General features: G+C 41.7%; 1 pseudogene; it reads left to right on the forward strand.

Annotated features, from left to right (window-relative positions):
- The first annotated feature begins 18,725 nt into the window (after positions 1 to 18,725).
- LOC115290139 lies at positions 18,726 to 19,754 on the forward strand (annotated as a pseudogene).
- Positions 19,755 to 20,143: the final 389 nt, after the last annotated feature.

The following is a 20,143-nucleotide window of genomic DNA, read 5'->3' on the forward strand; positions in this document are numbered from 1 at the left end:
GGAACGCACAGCTTAGCAACAGATGCATGAAAAAAAAGATGGAAATAAAAATAATAAAGTTAGAACAGGATGCACAAAGAAAGAAGCTGTTCATGCTGCTGACGCTGATGGACAGGAAGAGAAGCAGGGAAGAAGAGACAAGGATGTGAGGACACAGTCTGAGGGACAGGGAGAAGCAGGGCAGCCATCGAGACCAAGGCTGGGACGCTGGGGACAGGAGCAGGCGCGGGACACGGCACACTTCAGAACACCTCCCAACTCCACGTCCTTCCCTGTCACCCACGTCCACACAAAGCTCCCAGGTGGGAAGTCACGGCATTAGACACACACGCACCTTCTCAGGAGGGCTCCTCCGTGTACCTGAACCTGGGGTGGTGTCCTCGGAATCGAGCCCAGCGAGCTCTCCCTGTGACCAACTCTGCAGGAATCCTGTTCCCCCACACGCTGGTCTGGGGATACGGGTCCAGCTCTACGTGGAAAATGATTTTAACTTTGAGAAGGGGCAGTCTTTAAACTGGGGAGCCCATAACCACGCCGTCTACCTCACAATAACCACAATAATGGAGAGAGAAAGGCAAGTAGGAGGATCTTCCCTTCATGGTTGGCTCCCTGCTTCTAAATGGGTTTAGCCAACCAGGTGAGCTGGAAGAGCTTCTCCCAGAGAGCCCCGAAAGCACACACAGTCCCCCGCATACAGGAAGTGGGGTCCCTTCAGCCAGGACATGCCTACCTCAGAGTCTGACCTGAGGGTGTGATCTGTAATGCATGGTTTGAACACAGGCAAATGTAACTTAATGTAGTCTTCAAGCCGGGCTTCTCGGCAAGGTAACAAAATGTTGACATCAGCCTGAAAGTCAAATTAGGCCTTGGCTTATGTGGTGTGACCTGAGGTGTTGACACCCCGGCCGTCTGCCTTCCGTGCTTCAGGAAAGCATATGATTGGGAACAGAGCGCATGACTTCAACTGTTTCCCGGAATGCCCCTAGACAGCCAAGAATCCTTGGTGAGCAAATCTGTGATGTTGCTTCAGCCTCTTCCAGGAAATGTGCACCATGAATGTGGTCATTCTTCACACCATTATGGAATATCTACTATGTGTCTGACACTGTGAGAGGTATTGGGGGGCAGCAGTGACCTCCGGAGTAGAGCAGATACAGATCCAGCCCACAAATCTGCACAGGACCATGGTGGTTTCTAGCTACCACCTCGTAGCTCTCTTCCCTTTCCTGGCCAAGTTGGTTTTACCATGTGTCCTCCCTGCCCCACCCCCCCCAATCCACCTCGGGCTGCCTGTGCCCCCGGCTGTTCATGGAAACTGCTCCCTCTGAAGACATCAGAAAGCTCCTCACTGTCACACTCACTGACGGGACTCATTCCTCGGGTTAGCTGACCTCTTTTGGATGTTCACTGTTGACACACCACTCCTTTTTGAAATTCTCCCTCTTGTGTTGTGTGTCATTGCTCCCTTACGGTTTTTCCTACAACCCTACTGACAAAATTCTCAAGTCCTCAAAATCTTCCCCTTCTGCTACAACTATAGAACCCATGCTTGGTGGTATAAAAACTTCTTGTGACCCAGCTGCTGTCAGCGTCTCCAGACTCATCTCCACCTCACTCGCCCCTTCTCCCTCTCCCCAATGCTACAGCAACCCAAGACCATGCATAGCCCTCCCAGCCCCCTGCTGCCTCCTACTGAGTGTGAGCTAAGTGGTTCGCCCCTAAGTCTTTCTCCTCCCACCTGGCCATCCACGTGGAGAACCTGGACCATTCTTCAGAACCTAACTATTGGCCGCTTCCTTGGTGAGGTCTTCCCTGACCATCCCTCACCCCTATTTGCTCCAGAAAGAGTCAGCTACCCCTTCTCTGGACCACCTCAGCTCCCTGCACTCATTTCCACTATCGTGTTTGTCCCGTTGCATTGTCAGTATTTCCATGTCTGTCTTAGCCACAGGTTCCAAAGTTCCTGAGGGTAGAGATTATATCTCACTCCTCTGCATCTCTAGTTCCTTGCACACTGCCTGGCACTTAACTGAATTTTGAAAAATATTCATAGAGCAATTTTAAGGAGCTTTTTGTGTGAGGGAAAGGATGCCATTAGAGCTGATTTTTTGAAGGATTTGGGTTTTAGACATGAAGGAAATGGGGGGATCCAAGGGGTATAGCCAGAGAGAGAGAGAAAAGGAGAAAAGCCCAGAGGCCGAGGTTCTGAGAACAGATGGGGAGGTGGGCTGGTCAGCCTCTCCCCAGCGTGGAGGGCGCAGTGAGTGAGCGGGAAACAGACGAGTGCACTTCCTTGTTTCCAGGCTCCTCAGCACCTGCCCAGCTGAGAGTGGACCCCATTCCTCAGGAAGGCTGGCACTTCCCCAGCCCCCACTCTCATCCCATAACCAGACTCTGATTTTCTTCCATGAATTCCCTCTCTCCCCAGCACCACGAGCCCCTGGATGGAGGTTGGCATTTATAGCCTGGCTGGTCAGACAAGGCATACCCACAGGAAATAATTAGAGAACAAAACAAGACAATCACAGTATCAGAGCTAACTGGCACATCACTGAATGCCAAATATATATTTTAAGTAATAACTGCAGTGGAAGACCGATGAAAGGCATCACTGTCAGCTGTTTTTTCAGGGCAAGTTTATAGAGGAGGTGAGACTCCAGTGGTGCTCTGAAGAAGGACAAACTTCAGAAATAGGCAGAAGGCATCCAAGCAGGGGATCCACACGAACCAAGGAACAGAAGAGGAAGAGGCTCAGCGCCATAGTCCCTTTCGGTGCGTAGGTAGATGGAGTGTGGTTTCCTCAGCCAAGAAAGTCCCTCCAACACCTCCTCCTGTTGAAGGGGATGCTACTGTCACTCCTTCAGCTTCTGTCTAGAAGCCATGGTGTGAGACCTCTTGCCAAACCCACTTAGATCTCTTGCTGTTGGCAATTTCTAGAGGTGATGAGGAAAACCTGAAAGGGGAATGATATCTACCTTCTGCAGAGCCCATTGGGCAAAATGAGGACTGTGAGAAAGCACCTCTTCTGAGCTGCCAGCAGCCACCTCAGTGATGCTAATCCACTTGGAGGATATTGCTCTGTTTCAGTGCTGGGAAGACCATGGTCAGGAAAGAGGCCTGATCACTGGCATTCAGGTGGCCCTTCCCATCTCTGCTCAGATGCCAAAACAGGAAACAAACCAGAAGACACACCAAGGCATGTCTAGGAAGCACTCATGCACACAGGACTCCTGTGCCTCAGCCTATTTGGACTGGACAAAGGGGGACCCTGAGGTCCAAGAAAAAAGTAGGATTACCCAGGAAGTGGGTTAGTTGATGAGCAGGGAGTCCATCCCAAGCCCTAAAATATTTGAGCAGAAAAGGGGAGTATGAGTTACAGATTCCTTTGGCATGGCAGTCATAGGCCCTTGCACAAGATGGAAGGCCAAACGTTGGTTGAGTTATACCAAAGGACACATAGTCTGTCTTCATTTCTATTTTCTATCTTGATAAAAATTTTGTTTGTTTTGTGTTTTACTCTGCCACAAGACAAACAGAACCATAGGGGAGCCTGGGTGGCTCAGTGGGTTAAGTGTCCAACTCTTGACTTTGGCTCAGGTCATCATCACACAGTTTGTGAGATAGAGCCCCTGGGTCAGGCTCCATGCTGACACCTCAGAGCCTGTTTGGGATTCTCTCTCTCCCTCTCTCTCTGCCCCTTCCCTGTGCATGCTGCTCTCTCTCACACACAAAAATAAATAAACTTTAAAAAAGATAACTAGAACCATGACTCATGTTTCACAAATTGTACAGTGATTTTATGTGCATCTGAGAGTTAGGGCATGTCTCCTGCTGCTGTAATTTTTTTTTCCCATCTGGAAAATGGTGGGGGGTTGCGTTCATGCTCCCTGCAATGGTGGCTCTCCAATGTAATGACTATGCCATGCTCACTCTCCCACCCACATCCCAGCCCACTAAAGGACGTAAATCATAGAGGCTAAGCACCATTTTCATGTCAGTCCCTGTCCATTCCCGGTGGGCAGGAACCATTAAGAAATAAAACCAGCTGTGCTCAAGAGCCCCCACGTATGGAAGGAGGAACCTTCTTGCCTTGGTCACACTAACACATCCTTTTTCAAACCTCCTTGAAAAGGTAAAACCTTGAGCTCGCAAAGAGGCCAGATAACTCGAGACATGAAGAAGGGCTTCTCAAAAGCGGCATGGGAAGGGGGTAGGGGGTGAAGGGGAAATGTAAGAGCCCAGTGCATAATGTTATGTTTTAAACCACATGCCTTTTTCCAGACTGGGTTATTAAATTAATTCAGAACTTATGCTCACACTTAAAAGATTTCTGTCATATTTTATGAACATGATGATCTCAGAGTAATTTGCACTGGAAATGTGTCATATTAAATCAGGGGCACTAATAAACTTTATTACTGAGACTCCACATGGATCAGACATGGCAGATAAAGCATCCTACTTTTGCACTCATATTCACGCCATTGAAATATGGCTCTTCCTATGGGAAAACATAAATAAACTTGATAACATTCCCTCAGCCGCACTGTAAATGAGTCCATCTGAACCAGCGGGGTCACCGGCCCATCCTGCCCTCCCACCCAGGAGCTAGTACTAGGAGTGGGATGGATTGACCCGGACAGAGGTATTTCTTTGGGATTTTAAAACACTTTGACTTCTGTGACTTTATCACCTTCCATTCACACTGGGATGGCCCTTATGCCGGACTGTATGTAACTGCTAGGAATTGTTTTACAGGTACAAGTGCGGCATAAAAAGTATGGAGTGGTAAGTTATGACACCAGAGTTCTCCTGGGCCGGCAACAGCTAGCTCTACAATCTAAGCACAAATTAGACAGGACGGTGTAACAGGGAGAGCTTAGGCATTGGAGCCAAAGGTTTAGTTCCATCCCACAGACGGTTTTTGAAAGCTTAACGTGACTCAGGCCCCTGTATAAGGCACCGGAGAAATGAAATTATTATAAAATATGTACAGATTTGTACAATTCTATAGAAAGACTGATTTTTTTAAATCCGTATAGAACAATTAATGTCTAGGAATAGCCAGGTGAGCTCAGAAGGGTGGAGAAGGCTTGCCCCACCAGATACTAAATACGAGGCCAAAATGTTCCAAATGACATGGAGTTGGCCAACTTGTGTGCAAACTTTCAACCAAAAAAGCTGGGGATATCAGGATCAGGGTGGGAAGACGGGAAGCAATTGGAAGTCTGTGTTGGGAGCACATGGACAAGTGGTCAAACATCTAGCTTCCCTACTACCCAGAAACCAGAATTCTTTCCTCTGAAAAAAAATTGAACCAAAGAGGTTGAAATCAGGTCGATGGTACCATCAAAGGACAGGAGCTAGGTACAGAGTAAAAATAGGGAACGTCAGTGATAGCCTCCTCTTTACGTGGTAAGTCATAAGACCTCCCACCCTTCCTCCTGCCCTATTTCTAGAATGTAAGTGGCCAAGTACACCCTCACACACATCGACAGAATTCTGAAGCAGGAGACTGGGTGACACGTCTCTAGTAGGGGGGGAAAGACCTCCTCAATACTGACACCAGAGGGATGTGGTGCCAAGGGCGACTGCACCCTGATCTGCACCCTCCCCGGGGAAGCCCCTCCTTCTACACACAAACAGCCTCCACTTAAGTGTGAACAGAGAGCCAAGGATCATCAGACCCTTAAGGAAATCCTTTTCATGGGAGATACAATCAAACACAAATATGAAAAAAAGAATTTGGAAGAAAAGTAGACCACAAAATAATATCCTTGAGACAGATGATTTTTCAACAGTAAAGCCAAAGTCAAATGTTATTCAAAACACTCAACCTGAAAATAAGAAAGAAGGGCACCTGGGTAGCTCAGTCGACTGAGTGTCCGACTTCAGCTCAGGTCATGATCTCATGGTTTGTGAGTTCGAGCCCTGTATCAGGTTCTGTGCTGACATCTCAAAGCCTGGAGCCTTCTTTGGATTCTGTGTTTCCCTCTCTCTCTGCCCCTCTCCCACTCACCTCTGCCTCTCTCTCTCTCTCTTTCTCTCTCAAAAATAAATAAACATTAAAAAAAGAAAATAAGAAAGAATGCTTAGAAATTAAAATTGATAACCAGAATAACATTATTCAAAATGACTAAACTTAAAAGTTAAGGAAATCGCCTACAAATTAAAATTAAATGACAATGGAGTAGAATATAGAGATAGGAAATATGTAAAAATCCAATGTAAATCCAAAGAGTGAAAATCCAAATAATATAATAAAGGTAGAAGAGAAACATTCATGGGAAGAAAATTATTGGTGAAAATATTCAATAAAATTTCCCAGAACTAAAAGACATGAGGATATTCTGGGTAACGAGTATACTGAATGGGGAAAAAACAAAAATATCTACATCAAGGAGTATCATTGTAAAATTTCAGAACATCCAAGATAAAGAGATAATCCATAAAAATTCCATGGGTCAAGGTGGGGAGTAGAGGGAGCAAGTATATATAAATAAATGGGAATTACAACAGGTTAAATTTCTCCAAAGAAATTCAGATGTCAAAGGATCTGGGTGCCTGGGTGGCTCAGTCAGTAAGCATCCAACTTCAGTTCAGGTATGATCTCACGGTTCATGAGTTCAAGTCCTGTGTCAGGCTCTCTGCTCTCAACACATAGCCTGAGTCAAATCCTCTGTCTCCCTCTCTCTTTGCCTCTCCCTTGCTCATGCTCTCTCTCTCTCTCCCTCTCTCTCTCTCTCTCTGTCTCTGTCTCTCTCTCTCTCTCTTTTTCTCTCTCTCTCAAAAATAAATAAACATTTTTAAAAATGATGGTGGATCAAGGTCTTAAAAGTTACAAGGGGAACACAAAAATCAGTTGGACCTCCATATACTAACAACAAAAAATCCATACAAGAAAGTAAGAAAGTAATTTATTTACAATAACATTAAAAAAAAGTAAAATACTTAAGAATAAATTTAACAAAGGAGGCAAAAGACTTATACACAGAAAGTTACAAAATGTTGTTAAAAGAAATTAAAGAAGAGACAAGGGCACCTGACTGGCTCAGTCAGTAAAGCATGCAACTCTCGATCTCAGGGTTGAGAGTTCAAGCCCCACATTGAGTGCAGAGATTACTTACAAAAAAATATTTTTAAAAAAAAATTTTAAATAAGATACAAAAATGGAAAGACATCCCTGTTCATGGACTGGAAGATGTAATAATGGTAAGAAGACAATACTGTTCAAAGTGATCTACAAATTCAGCACAATCTCTATCAAAATCCCTACAACATTTTTGCGGAAATAGAAAAATCTACCTTAAAATCCATATGGCATCACAGGGGACCCTGAATAGCCAAAACAATTTCAAAAAAGAACAGTATTGGAGGAGGTCTCACACATTCTGATTTCAACATGCACTACAAAGTTATGGTAATGAAAACAGTATGGCATTGACATAAAGATATACATATAAACCAATAGAATACAGAGCCCAGAAATAAACCTTAGATTGTATGGTCAATGATTTTTGACAAGGATGCCAAGACCTTTCAACAGTCCTCAACAAATGTTGCTGGGAAAACTGGATCTACATATGCAAAAGAATGAAGTAGGATCCTTACCTTCTGCCATATACATTACAAAAAGTAACTCAAAGGTCGCCTGAGTGGCTCAGTCGGTTAAGCATATGACTTCAGCTTAAGTCATGATCTCACAGTTTATGGGTTCAAGCCCCACTTTGGGCACTGTGCTGACAGCTCAGAGTCCAGAGCCTGCTTCAGATCCTGTGTCTCCCTCTCTCTCTGCCCCTACCCTGCTTGCACTCTGTCTCTCTCTCAAAGATAAATAATAAACATTAAAAAAAAAGTAACTCAAACAGATCAATGACCAAAGAAAAGATCTAAAACTATAAAACTCTTAGAAGAAAACATAGAAAGCTTCATGACATTGGATTTGGCAATGATTCTTGGGTATGACACCAAAAACAGGGAACAAAAGAAAAAATAGATAAGTTTAATTCATCAGAATTAAAGCTTTTGTGCATCCATAGACACTATTAAGAGAGTGAAAAGAGAACCTACAGAATGGGAAAAAACATAAGCAAATCTTATATTTGATAAGATTTTAATATTTAAAATATATATAAAGAAATCCTACAACTCAACAACAACAAACCCAGTTGAAAACTGGGCAAAGCACTTGTATAGACATTTCTCCATAGATCTACAAATGGTCAGTAAGCACATGAAAAGATGTCCAACATCACTAATCAGTATAGAAATTCAAATCAAACACAATGAGATACCACTACACACCCATTTTGATCACTATAATTTTTAAATAAAGTTTTTGAAAAAACAGAAAATAGCAAGCATTCACAAGGACAGAGGGAAATCAGAACCTCTGTGCACTGCGGTAGAAAATGATATGGCGATTCTTCAAAAGCATTAAACACGTAATTACCATGTGATCTATCAATTCTACTTCTAAGGATATACTCCAAAGAAGTGAGAGCAGGGACTCAGACATGTGTACGTGAATGTTCACTGCACCATTATTCACTGTAGCCAGAAGGCAGAAGAAAGCCAACTGTCCACCTACGGATGAATGGAGAAACAGAACATGGTGCAGCCATATAACGGAACAGTCTCAGCAGTAAAAAGGAACAAGCGACTGTTACCTGAAACAATATGGGTGAATCGCAAAAATGTCAGGCTAAATTAAAGAAGCCAGGCATAAAAGAGTAAATAGAGGATGATCCCATTTATGTGGTATTTCTAATGAGGGAAAAACTGTAGAAACAAAGTTGATCAGCAGTTGGTAGGACTAGAAGTGGCAGTGGAGACTGACTTTAACTGGACACCAGGAGACTTAGGGGGCGATGGAAATGTTAGAAAACTGAGTTCAGGGATGGTTGTACAACTGTATGAGTTAACCGAACTCATTACACTGTACACTGAAAACTGGATGGATTTTATGGTATATAAATTGTGCCTCAATAAATTTGTTTTTAAAAAATAGTAGTGTCAGTTATTCTTCCCAATACTTACAGTATTAGCTAAAGAGCTTTGTTCTGAAATTCTGAAAGTGAGCAGGAACCAGGTTGCCTGGGTGAGGCAGGCAAAATGAAAAAGATCAAACTGTGCCCTGAAGTACTTAATGACCCCCAAAAGGACGAACTGCAGGCTTTGGGAGCTGCTCTGTCCTAAGACCAAGGAGCTGGAGTGGAGGACAATGCCCTGTGGAACTCCCAGGTGCTTCCAAGTGCTTCTCTCAGCCTTCCCTTGGGAGGTCACAGCACTAGTGCAAAGTGAAGAGAGCCCCGAGCCCCGGGGACAGGGACAGGACAGTGTGCTTCTCCTCACTCCCTCACCACCAGTTTGCGGCCGGAAAGAGAAAGAGGGAGGAGTCCTTATCATAAAGTCATAAGAGGAAAAGACAGGAGGGGTGTGTGTGTGTGTGTGTCTGTCTGTCTGTCTGTCTGAATGTGTGTGTGTGTGTGTCTGTCTGTCTGTCTGTCTGAATGTGTGTGTGTGTGTGCATGCACACGGGAGGACACAGTTAAACTCATCTACAGAAACAGACTCATTTGTGTGTATGACATAAAACACAAAGTTTCATCACAACGAGATCACATATTTTTAATTATAGGAAAAGGAAAAGAGGACAATACTCTCAAATACTATTCTTAGTTGTTAATTTTTAACTAGGAAATTAGTGTTACGCTTAAAAGAAAAACTTCCCTTTTTACTTGGCCCACATGCAAATCCAAGCTTCTGTGTAATGAAACTAATGCTAAAGTAAATAAGATTTTTAAGGATAAAAGGAGCCTGTTAACGACTACTGTTGTTAAAGAATGGACGTACTGGAAAATGAGGGAACAAATTACAAACACAGCCATGGGTTAAAATCTTCACTAGCTTCATTAGTTCAGAAATCAATGTTCTCTAACACACCCAGAGCCCTGTGGTCGCTATTGTCTCACTATTCACTTGCAAGGAGATGAGGAAGACCAAGGAGGCAGAAGCGAATCCTGGGCGGGTGAATTGCCCAACTAACACGGGTTGCCAAAGACCATTCTTTTGCTTGTATTTCCAGAGCGGCCAGTTCCATGATCAGATTAGGCAAATACTTACAGAATTTCTACCTTTGTTTTTCTACAGACATAACAAACGATGAGATTCGTTTGTATGGAAAAGTTTGTTGAAAGCCAACGTAGAAACTACGCTTGACTCTGCCGCTCACCTGCCATCAGCCTGAGCGTGTACCCGTTCATACCCGTTGAAAATATGAAGAATCAGTCTTACCTCTCGGGACTGTCTTGAGAACTAAACAGTGCAGTTGCCACAAGGGAGCCACCAGTAAATGGTGAAGCTTTCTCCGTTCCATTCCACATCCCCCGCCGCTGCTCACCATCCTGCCTGCTCGCGAATGCACACCCACTGCACATGTCTTACCCAGAGAAGTCTGCAAACATTTCCCATGGAGAAACATCATTTTTAAGAAGGCCAAGCAAACGCGCACAAGATTAACACTGTAAAGGGCAGTTCTGTTCCCAGGAAAGAAGTGCTAGTTACTGGAAGCACCAAAAGGGATGACTTATTAGTCCCCTGCCCTGCTCCAGTTGTATAAGGAATGGGATTAGGGGGCGTCAGAGCACCCAAATCAGGCTAGGAATCTGCTGAGTGAAAGGCAGTGCCTGGTGAACTGGGCCAGTTATGAGGTCAAGGTTTCATATTCAAGCCCCATCAGGAGATTTATTCTGACAACAACTTTCCTCCTGGCCCTGACCCGCACATACATGTGTCCCAATGGATGGAGAACTATGTCTGGGCATTGGGAGGAGAAGCAACTAAAATGCAATCTCTTCCCATCCTCAGAAGGGAAGAAAAAGAAACAAAAACAAACAAACAAAAAACTCAAAACATAGGTCCCATGGACAGTAAAGCCAGATGTCCTTTTCAAATATCAGTATCTGACACGGGCTGTAACAAAGCAGGACTCTGGGATATAGAGAACTGTATTCCTTAGAGAAAATATTCAGCTGCTGTAGTAAAAGTCAAAATAATAGTGGCTTACTCATGATAGTTCCTTTCCCTCGCACCTAAGAATCAAAGTGTAAATAATCCAGGACAATAAGGCAGAGTCACAGTATCAGGAACCTAAGTTCCTTCAAGCATGTGGCCCTGACAGACTCAACATGTGGTTTGCATTTTGCAGTCTAAGCTGGTTACTCTTGCTCCACCATTCTGCATCCATTCCCGCCAGAAGAAAGAGAGAACAAGGCAAGGTGCCATTTTTCCCCTTGTGGGTAAAGGCACAGCTAGAAAGTTGTGCCCATTGCTTCAGTTACATCCCAATGACGAGAACCAAGTGACAATGTCATGAACAGTTCAACCCTGCACCACAAATCTGACTAATCCCCCAAATATATTTCATCCCTCACTAGTCTAATCTATTATTTCCTGATGCAGTTAGTTTCCATTCCTCAACGTATTTGCCAGGACTGACCAGCTCATCGTAGGTTGCCCATAACCTTGGTGGTTTGGTCACTGAAACTCATGCTTCCCACAAAACCCCTCAGTCTCAGGAAAACCGGGACAGTTAGTCAACCCATAATGATATCTAAGTGTCATTATCCTCTGCTGACATTTATGCATTTAGACCAACAAGATGAAAAGCACTGGAAAAAATTTTAAAGCAGCCATTGTAGTTCTGGAAAGTTCAAGTAGAGAGTCCAAGGCTGCAGCTCAGCAAGATGTACCCAGGCAGTATATGTGGCCAAACCAGGTCCTCCTGGCTTTCAGGGCATCTTCAGTGTGGAAACGAATGCCTATGAGTCAGCTCTCTCTTTTCTGGGCTCCCTGGAACAGTCTCTTCCAGAAATATCGTAGGTGATTTGCCAAAGGAGAAAAAGGGATTTGGGCTGGGGTTCTCAAACCACAGTGCACTTAAGAACAACCTGAGGAACTTGTTAAAAGTCTGCTTTTCTGAGCACTCTCCCCAGAAAGCGTAGCTTGGGAGAGTCCAAAAAGCAGTCTTTGTAACAAGAACCTCAGGCAATGCTGGTGCATGTAGTTCACGGGTGAACCGCACACGTTTCCAAACTCTGGAGTTGGGGGAGGGGGTAAGTCGTGAGAGCTGCCCCCCACTGTCTTAGCAAGTAAAGCAGAACGCTGCAGTAATGAAAAAGGAAGCACTTAGTGGTAGGACTGCTGTTATCTAAAAACCACATTCTTGTAAATCTTGAGATTGTTGGAGTACCTAAAACAAAACACAGCTCGGTTCATCAAGACAACTATGCTCTGCATACGTACATGTGCTGTGTCATACATCTACCTAAAATGTGTACAGACAATGGCATAAATGAGATAACAGCCACTAAAGTGACAGCACATAACAGGGGCTTAATAAGTACATATTCATATTCATGTATATACCACAGGTGGTGTGTTTAACATATATATATATATATATATATATATATATATAACATATATATATATATAAACAAATCCATGGTCCCATTTGGACCATGTTAAATCTGAGATGGCCATAAAATAACCAAATACAGTTGACAAACAGGACATTGGATATAGGAACCTACAGCTCTGGAATTTGGTCAGGAGTCAGGTCAGGGCTAAAGATACAGATTTAGAAAGTGATCCACATAAGGCTTCCAGGCCTTCAATAAAGCATAAGCCATGGGGGCTGGGATTTTAATGCCAAGTCAAGGTCAAAGGCCCCATAGCCTCACTAGCATGAGCCAGGCTCTCTACATGAAACCAGAAACTAGTAAAACTTAGGCTATCCATAAACAGAAATTAGAATGTCTGCTTATCAGCTCAGGATACAGTTCCGAGGCCATATGTGGAGGTCCTTTGCTTCTTGCAGTAAAAACCCTAATTTGTTAGCCCTCAGTACAGAAACACATAGGCCTCAAGCAGAGACAAGCACAGGATTATCCCAGAACCCAAGACATCAAAAGGAAAAAAATTCTCACAGACATCACCAAGGGAAGATGCACTCAGACCAAAATCACAAAACACATGAAGGCTGATACCAGAGCAAGCAATCTACAAACCCCGCACCGCCACACCCATCACAAAAAAAGGGAAGAAATTACATCTGCAGAGCTAGAGATAATAGAACAATCTGAAAGGACTTTGAAATTGGTTTGGTGGGAAATAGAAATTCACTTAAGGGTTTTGAGAAAAGTCTGCTTATGCTGAAAGTAGTGTTTTAGAATTACTAGGGTGGCAGTGACATGGGGAAGTTTGAGTCTGAACTCCCCTGAGATTAACTGGTACATCTCTTATGACCCTATGACCTCACCACTTCATTCTGTTTTAGAACTACCTTCACATATATAAACCACATAAAGGAACCCACCGAACTTAAAGCTCCTTGTAGCAAGATAGATAATAGATAGTTACATAGATAGATAAGTAGATGACAGATTAGATACATAGATAGATAGATAGATAGATAGATAGATAGATAGATAGATAGATACTTTTCTATATCCCTCATAGCACTTAACATAGTGTTATGGGCACATGGGAGATGTTCATAAATAATGTTTCATAAATAAACAATCTGAGAATGAACAAGAGCCATGTTAGAAACCGATTGATCAGAACCTTGCTCTAACATCTGCTGGAGCATAAAACCCAGCCGATGGCACATCATTAATTCACCTCCATAGGACCTGATAGGCTCCTAACCTTGTTCTCTTCTTAGCCTATGTGTACCTCATCTGTCAGTGTGTTTAAAAGTCAGCTGAATTCAGTGACAGCTTTAAGCCCTGTAGCACTGATGAAAATCTTTTGCTATGTGTGGTTTTCCCTAGTGCAGATTGCTATGTAACCTGTCTTCCTCTTCAAACTGATTGTCAGTCCATAGACATTTGGCTAATCATTATAGGAGGCCTTGCCCTAAATCTGACTACCCCTTTCCTAATTAGTTAGAACCCTTCTCCTTCCCTTCTTGAGGAAAAGGTCCTATGCTCAAGCCCTGGAAAACAGCAAAACCTTAAGAACGTGCATAGGGTCACAAACTTGCCACACTGAATAGCATAATAGCAAAGATTTTAGGACCTCTTGTGAGGCCCAGAGCTGCTCGTTTCCAAAGCTTTTCTCATGATGGTGGTGGTGATGATAATGATGACTGTGATGCCCATGACACAACGCTATCTTTTACTGAACATCTGATATTTCCAGGCACTATACTAGGCATACAAAGCATCCTTAATACAATTCGGCATGTAATCCTCACTAGAATCAAGTTAGGAAGGTACTGGCATGTCCATCTTACAGATGAGAAAGTTGAAGATCAAGAGGTTAAATGAAGTCACTTCTTGTAAAAATCTAGTAGGCATCAAGGCTAGGATTCAAACTGAGGTCAGTCTGAATGTAGTTTGCATTCTTTCCACTTCCCCACACTGCTTCTACTATATATGCCCATGCTCCAACAAAATGCCCAGGGGCATCCAGACACTTTGAATAATTATCTCAAGGACTTCAGATGATGTGCGTGCATTTTGGAGCTAGTACTGTTTCCCATGAGACTGGAAGCATGAATAGGCACCAGCTTTCTGAGTTTTTATTCCAAATCGATCCATGGCTCCATCAGGAGAATAACTAAATACATCTGGTCTTATCATGCTTCTTCCATTTTGCTCCACAGAGAATGAGCTGATCCAGTCCAGCTCCTGACTTTTGTGTTCCCATTTTTAAAAACTTTCTTCTAATATTTATCTTTGAGAGAGACCACACACAGAGGGGGAGGGACAGAGGTGGAGAGAGAGAGACTCCAAAGCATGCTCCATGCCGTCAGTGCAAAGCCCATCACAGGGCTTGAACCCACAAACCAGGAGATCATGCCCTGAACCAAAACCAGCCACTCAACCAACTTAGCCACCCAGGTGCCCCTGTGTTCCCATTTTAAAGCCAACCACCCATCCACATAGCCAAAGCAACTGCAAACAAATAGCTCTGAAATGTTAATGGACTTCTTTGGGGATACAGAGTAAGGCCATAATAGAAAAATCATAATTACGGCATATTCTAGTACTTTCATCATTGAAGTGGTGCACTGCCAATGTGTTCCAAACACATTGTACATGCTTGCTCTCTAGACTCAAAGTAACTGCTGAATTAATTACTTTAAATGGTTTCAAGAAGCTTCAAAAGAGTGATTTTTTAAATTACTCTACTAACCTCATGACCATCAATAAGACAAAAGAAGAAATAAACTGTGGTCAAGTCACATTGCAATATTATAAATTAGTAAAAATGGATAAATTACAGCTACTTCCAACAACATCATGAATCTTTGACATATAATTATCAAGTATGCCAAGAAACAAAGTCAAGTGACTCAAAATCCAACAGAAAAAAAAAAGAAAAAACAGTGATGTAGATTAATTAGTTATCAAATAGCAACTTTAACTATTTTTAGGAAAAAACAGAAAATTTTACCAAAGAACTGGAATCTTTTAGGGAAGAATCAAATAGAAATCCTAGAACTAAAACAATAAAATTATTGGAATTAAGAATTAATGGATGGGTTTAAAAGCATATAGCTAAAGACAGGATAATAAAGCACAGAGGAAAAAGTATGAAAAATGAGGGGCAAAGGGGGAGCATAAGAGGTCTAGAGACATGGTAAATACATCCAGCATATTTGTCATTGGAATCTCAGATGCAGAGGAGAGAGATAATGGGATAGAAGCAATTTTCAAAGAAATACTAGCTGAGAATTTTCAAAAAATGATGAAAGACATGAAGCCACAGAATAAAAAAAATCTCTACAAACCCCATGCAAGATTAATACAAGGAAGATCACATTTAGGTAAACACAGGAAAACTGCTAAAAACCAAAGTCAAAGATAAAAATCTTAAAAGTAGCCACGGAGGTAGGAGGGAACTTTTTTCAAAAGGACAAAAATAAAACTGACAACTAAGCAATAGAAAAAATGGAAACCATAACATAGTTAAAGTAAATGTTTAAAGTGCTGAAAGTAATTGCTAGCATAAAATTCTATACTCAGTGAAAATATCCTTCAAATGTAAAGACATAATAAAGACATTTTTAGACAAAAACTCAAAGAATTTACCATTAGCATAGCTGCATTAAAAGAAACACTAAAAGGATATTTTCAGGCAGAAGAGAAATACTTCCAGATGGAAATGCAGTAATGCAAGAAAGGAGAAAAGCACCTTTTCTAAAATTTATGGGTATATCTAAATATGTATTTACTGTATAAAACAATAATACTAATATTCTGTGGAGTTCAAACTATATACAGAATTAAATATATGTTAACAATAGCACAAAAGACAGGAGAGGAGTAAATGTGTTATAAGGTTCTTGCATTGTCCAGGATGTGAAAGAAGTATTCATTTAAGGTAGGTTATAACAAAACAATGATACATGATACAGTCTCTGGAGTAATCTCTAAAAAATAATAAAAGAACATACAAATAACAAGCTAATAGAGTAGGGAAATGTAATAATTTTTTAATTGCCTGATTAAACCAAAGGAAGAAAAGAGAACAAAACATATGGAACAAATAACAAATAACAAAAAAAAATGGAAAAAATACAAAATTAATAGTAAGATGATAGGTTTAAACCTTGCTATCAGCAATTACTTTAAATATAAATGGACCAAATCTTCCAGTTAAAATACAAGGATTCTGAGACCGGATAAAAATAAATAAAAACCACCTATATGTTATAGGCGTACCTCAGAGATATTGAGGGTTTGGTTCCAGATTACTGCAATAAAGCAAATATTGCAAAAAAATAAATCAGATGAATTTTTTAATTTCCTAGTACATATAAAAGTTATGTCTACACTACACTATAGTCTATTAAGCATGCAATGGCATTGTCTAAAAAAAACTAATGTCCACATCTTGATTTAAAATATACTTTATTGAAAAAAATGCTAACCATCATCTGACCTTTCAGTGGTCACAGATCAACAAATATAGTCATATATGATAGAGTTTACATGATAAACTTTATATGATAAAGTTTAAAAATAATGATAAAGTTTAACATATTGTGAGAATTATCAAAATGTGACACAAAACATGAAGTGAGCAAATGCTGTTGGAAAAAAATGTTACTATTAGGCTTGCTTGTCACTAGGTTGCTACGAACTTTCAATCTGTAAAAAATGTAATATCTGCAAAGTGCACTAAAGTAATGAAGTAAGAGTCATGAAATAAGATATTCCCATATAGTACTTACAAGCAATACATCTTAAACATAAGGATACAGAAAGAAAAGCTATGTGACATGTTCAAAACATAACCACAAATCCTTCGATTCTCCTAATTAAGAGGTGGGGGGTTAATTCCCCTCCCCAATCTGGACAGGTTTATGATTCTTTCAATCAATAGAGCAAGGCAGAAATAACACTATTTGATTCTCAAGGCTAAGTCACAAAGGCTATGCAACTTTTACCTTGCTTGATGAAGCACTCACTCTTGGAGCTCTGAGCCTCTTTGTAAGAAGTCTGATTACCTGAGGCTTCCATGGTGTAAGGAAGCCCAAGCTAGGGAGAAAGGGCATGGGAAATTACTCTAGCAACAGTCCTAGCTGAGCTCAGTCTCTAGTTATCCTGGTCCAAGAACCAGACATGTGTGAAAAAAATCTCCAGATCATTCTAGCTCCCAACCATTCAAGTCTTTCCAACCACAATTTCAGACATTGTGAAACAGAGATAAGGCATTTCTCCTAAGCTCTGTTTAAACTCCTGACCCATAAAACCTCTGAGTTGTTGCTTTATGCCACTGTTTTGGGGTGCTTTTTATTTACATCAGCAGGGAAGTGGAAAAATTGGAAACTAAAAGGATGGATAGAAAAAGATATACCAAGCAGAGATTACTCAAAAGAATGATGAATGTACCTAGGCAAGTATCAGATAAAGTATACTTTAAGGCAAGCAGTTTTATTACATTACATTTCCTAATGATAAAGCAAATTGGTTCAACAGAAAAATATAGCAATGTAAAGTCTGTGCACACATAATAACATACCTTTAAAGTATATAAAGCAAAAACTGATAGAAATAAAGGAGAAGAAAACAGGTCTATGAGTATAGTTGGAGATTTTAACATTTCTTTGAGTATATTTTAAAGGTTTGACATATTCAGAGTCTATTCTCTGGTAAAACTGAAATTGAACAAGAGATCCAAAATAGAAAGATAACTAGGAAATCCCTAGATATTAAAAATTAAGGAATATACTTTTCTAAATTAACCCAATGTCAATGTAAACAAAAACCTACCTTAAAATATCAAGCTTTTAGCCAACAACAACAACAAAATACCATTAATAAAGAGAAGAGTCAAGTCACAGAACAGGAGTAGATATTTGCAATACATATGGACATCAGAAGATATTTTTAACTATATGGCAATAAAAATAACATCAAATATTATTAGATGCAACTAAAATAGATATGAAGAGAAAGAACCCACTACATCCACCATAATGACTAAGAAAACACTTTTTTAACTAACAATACCAAATGTTGGCAAGGGTATGGAGGAACTAGAATTCTCACACACTTCTGGTGGATATGTAAATTGGTACATTTTGGAAAAATTTTTGGAAGTATTTATTATAACATATGCATACTCTAAGACACAACAATTACACTCCAATTACACACAACACGTATGTCCACTAACAGTTGAATGAATGGACTCTCTGCTCCTCCTTGTTCAATAGACAACCACTTCTGGTGCAGTGCCAGCCACATCCCCGAGACAGGATGGGGAAGGTTGGAGTAAACAGATTTGGCCATAGTGGGCACCTAGTCACCAGGGCTGCTTTTAGCTCTGGCAAAATGTATATTGTCGTCATCAATGACCTCGTTATTGACTTCAACTACATGGTCTACATGGTAATATATAATTCCACCCATGGCAAATTCAGCAGCACAGTCAAGTCTGAGAAAGGGAAACTTGTCATCAATGGAAATCTCATCTCCATCTTCCACTAGTGAGACCCCTCCAACATCAAATGGGGTAATGCTAGTGCTGAGTATCTTGTGGAGTCCACTGAGGTCTTCACCACCATGGGGAAGGCTGGGCTCACTTGGAGGGTTGGGCCAAGAGGGTCATCATCTCTGTTCTTTCTGATGATGCCCCCATGTTTGTGATGGGTGTGAACCATGACAATCCCTCAAGATTGTCAGCAATGCCTCCTGTACCACCAACTTCTTGGCCCCTCTAGCCAAGGTCATCCATGACAAATTTGGCATCTTGAAGGGACTCATCACCATGCCATCACTGCCTTCCAGAAGACCACGGATGGCCCCTCCCCAGGGAAGCTGTGGTATGATGTCCAAGGGGCTGCCAGGAACCTCATCCTTGTTTCTACTGGCACCACCAAGGGTGGTGAATGGGAGGCTCACTGGCATGGCTTTCCATGTCCCCACCTTCAACATGTCAGTCATGGATTTGACCTGCCACCTGGAGAGAGCTGCCAAATTTGATGACATCAAGATGGTGAAGCAGGCATCAGAGGGCCCCTTCAAGAGCATTCTGGGCTACACTGAGGACCAGGTTGTCTCCTGAGACTTTAACAGTGACTTCCACTCTTCCACCTTCAACGCTGGGGCTGGTATTGCCCGCAATGACCACTTTACTTTGTCAAGCTCATTTCCTGGTGGGACAATGAATTTGACTATGGCAACCAGGCAGTGTACCTTACGATCCACACGGCCTCCAAGGAGTAAGAGCCCCCTGGACCACCACCTCCAGCAAGAGCAAGAGAAGAGAGAAGCCCTCAGCAGCTTGGGAGTCCTTGCTCCAATTCATCCCCCAACACAGTGAGAGTCTCCTGACCTCTACAGTTTCCATCCCAGATGCCCTGAAGAGTGGGAGGGGCATGGGGAACCCTACCTTGTCAGGTGCCGTCAATAAAATATACTGTACCAAGCCAAAATGAAAAAACACACTAGAATGAATGAATAAATTGTGTGGCTTATTCATACAATGAGATACCACTCAACCATGAAAAAGAAATTAACTACTAAGGCCTATAACATCATGGATGAACCTTGCAAATATAACGCTGACTGAAAGAAGGCAAACACAAGAATACAAACTTATTAATTCCAAAACT

The sequence above is a fragment of the Suricata suricatta genome, chromosome 1, assembly GCF_006229205.1.
Source record: "Suricata suricatta isolate VVHF042 chromosome 1, meerkat_22Aug2017_6uvM2_HiC, whole genome shotgun sequence".
NCBI classification, from domain to species: Eukaryota; Metazoa; Chordata; class Mammalia; order Carnivora; family Herpestidae; genus Suricata; species Suricata suricatta.